The following is a 3,735-nucleotide window of genomic DNA, read 5'->3' as shown; positions in this document are numbered from 1 at the left end:
AAATAAGGACTAGGTAGCACGATCAATCTTAGAATGGTGATTCAATAACCAACATACTAAAAATAAAATTATTATCCTTTAACTACCAAGCAACGAGGTTGCTAGGAGTATTGATTTCACACATCACAATTCATTTGTCGGTATTCCGGTTGCATCAACACGGAACCGAGGAATGAAAAAGGATGGCGAGAAGTATCACTATGTCAAGAATTCACAAAAGGTGGTGCAATTCTCATGAAATTCCTGTCATAAAGAAAGTAATACTTCAGGGTAGAGCAGACCAGAAGCTGGATTGTAACTTGATCTGCGGAACACAACTACTTTGACCCAATCCTAAATATGGATGAGGTACTGGAGTTTGTTTCTCCTAGTCATTCAGGACGGAATGGCTTGACGGGCCACAAGAGTAATAGGCATCGACAAACGAACGCGCGCATACTCTTGACTATCAATTGATACACGAAGGTCAGTAGACAACTAAAGAGGGACAACTCAAAGGAACATATAACTTTCTGAGTTGTGGATGCATAAATTAGTATGTCGAACCGAGTTCAACATAATTCTTCCGGATAACCCATGCAGAAAGGTAGAACTGGCAGAGTCACGATTTATGAATGGAGAACTCCTCAAGAATAATCCTGTTGTGATATTTCAGTTCAACGAGGAACTTCTGCCATAAGTAGTACATGGTATTTGGAAGAAGAAGATACCACGGACTTCAAGGACTATTGCAAAGGTTACTAATATCCTAAAGGCACTAGCAATTACTATCAACATGAAGTAGGTAGAGTGAATCTCGGGTTCAGAACCCAGGAGTAGAATACCTACTACTAAGTAGCATCACGGGATGCTTCCGAGAATAAAGGCCAGAATCTTCACACTAGGACACAAATCATGGCTAGACCACTAGATGATCCCCTAAGCACTTAGGGTCATAATAATAATTCCAACATATATGTCGAGGCAATAATTACCTCAACACACCGATTAGTGTGGTTAATCTGGCCCATGGGAACATCGGAAACAGAAGGAAGGGATTTGCAAATGCATCGGACTATTTAGAAACCTGGGATGATTCGGACAGCATAACGGCTATAATTGCTCAAAAAGATTTGAGACAATCACAAAAATGGTGGCATAACCACTCAGAAGCACAATATCAAGGTTCCGAGATCAACAATTAACATACGGAAGTAGTAGGAACTGAACTGAGACTTAAATCCAACAATCTTATAAGTCTACTGATTAGTAACACGTGATCCTAATAGAAAGAAGAGATAGCCTAGTTCTTAATCCCCGCAGGAAAGATAAGATGACTCAGATCAGAAGGGCATGAGGTATAAGGAGTAAAAAGAGCCTTACGTTCCATCCCACGATCAATTCCCTTATATAACTAAAGAATTTCTAGACTCAACTTCGACCAGTTTGGCTTGGTAATCCTACAGGCAGTCAAGCTCTGATACCAACGCTGTCAGGACCCCGACTCAATGCCACATCGATCTAGCATGTAACACCTCATATCACTTTGCGGCCTCACGCACGGTATTCCCACGGGTGTCGCCTTACCTTTGCCCGGGACCGTTTGCGCCTTTTGGCACACGTATATGACAGTGTCGCTAGCATCCATATGATAAGGAGCCCGGGCTGACATGGCTAGTCGTAAACCCAAAGCGGCACAGACTTACAGGGACAGGCATCCATGACCCAGCATCGAACGTGTCGGTCATCAGCAAGTGAATCCAGGCTGTAGCACTGGGCTAGCAGGACTCCGGTGAACCGGGCTGTAGCGGGCTAACAGGACTCCGGTATTCACCGCGTGACATTTCCCCGAAGGGACAGACACAGGAACGAAGAAGGACACATGCCGGCCAGCCTAAGTGTTCCGGAGCAGTAGCAAGCTACCATGGCTCGGTGGAAACACTAGGAGACATTTCCCCGTAAGAGAGGCTACTAAAGATAAACAACTAGATGGTCAGATCCCACACATACCAAGCATTTCAATAACATACACACAATATGCTCGATATGTGCAAATACAACATGGCATCACAACATGACTCTATGACTCAAGTAATCTATTCAATAGGCTCCGAGGAGCGAGACATTACAAACATGGGTCTCATGACCCAACATTCAGAGTATACAAGTCAAAGCACAAGCGGAAGCTATCATGTCTGGGTACAGACATCTATAAATGAAAAGGCCGAGAAGCCTGACTATCTATCAGATCCTGCCGAGGCACAAGATCGTAGCTGAGGTAACAAGCTAAACGTCGAAGACCACGCGGAAATACTAGTGAGACTGAAGTCTCTCTGCAAAACATAAAATAGGCAAACGTGAGTACAAATGTACCCAGCAAGACTTACATCAGAACTAACTACATATGCATCATTTTCAACAAAGGGATGGTGGGGTTTAACTGCAGCAAGCCAGCTTTGACTCGGTGGCTATCCTGAACTACGACTGCGAGTAACTCTTTTGAGGTGGCGCACACGAGTCCACATATTCACCATATCAATACACCACTATGGATCCGCTCCCGTCTCCCTACGAGAACGCCATCCATAGCACTCACGCTTATCTTGCGCATTTTAAAGTATCCACTTTCACTTGTCTATGAACTGATATAAGCAACCCAGAGGTCCTTTTCCGTGGACACGGCTATTCGAATAGATTAGGTTAACCCTGCAGGGGTGTACTTCTTCACACACGCTCTCACCACTTACCGCCGTTTACACGACATGTACTCGGCAACCTTCAAGCGGAAGCCCAACGTGGGTGTCGGCCACGACCTACCTAATCACCTAAGTCTCTAGTCCAGGTTTATCGCCTATTCGGGTTCCATCCATGAGGAGATCCGGCCGGAGTTTCGCTCACAGCCCCAAACGATGTGAATAGGGTTCCCGAGACACCAAACGGGCGCCCGGTACACCGTGCCACGTGCCTACCGCATCACAGCCCACCCCTACGGTCAGCGCTGCCCACGGCCTCCAGCAGGCTACAAACACCAGAAACTACTTGCAACTCCTGGACAGAGGACAAGGGTGATTAAGAAGCCGAGAGGGTCCATTGGTTTCGGGCCCAATGCGTGGTAGTAGCTGAATCATGGATCACAAACACAGAACTCAGTTCCTGAGGACGGCTGCATTGAGACAACCCACCATGTACTCCTACATGGCCTCTCACCGCTACCTTTACCAAATCGTGTTCACACACTTAGCTCACACACAGTCGGACATGTTCACACACCTCTGATTCATCCCCGATGAATCAGAACTGACTCAACTCTAAGCAGTAGCAGGCATGACAAACAAACATGAATGAGTAGGCACAACAGGGCTCAAACAACTCCTACTCATGCTAGTGGGTTTCATCTATTTACTGTGGAATGACAGGTCATGCAAAGGATAAAGGGGTTCAGCTACCGCAGCAAGTAACAGATGAATCGATGTTGTCCTAATGCAGTAAAAGAGAGCAGGAGCGAGAGAGTGGGATTTTATCGGAATGAACAAGGGGGCTTTGCTTGCCTGGCACTTTTGAAGATAACATTGAGTCTTCATCAGTGTCAACGATCACATCATCGGTATCACGTCTATCGAGAGGGGACAAATACCGGCAACACAGAAAGAAACACAATCAATGCAATGCACAATATGATGCATGATCATGACATGGCAAAATGAATGTGTTTTGGGCTAATGCAACTAAAACCAGATTAAATGAAGTTGGTTTGTA

This window comes from Triticum aestivum, chromosome 6B (assembly GCF_018294505.1).
Source record: "Triticum aestivum cultivar Chinese Spring chromosome 6B, IWGSC CS RefSeq v2.1, whole genome shotgun sequence".
NCBI lineage: Eukaryota > Viridiplantae > Streptophyta > Magnoliopsida > Poales > Poaceae > Triticum > Triticum aestivum.
This window is presented reverse-complemented; position numbering follows the sequence as displayed.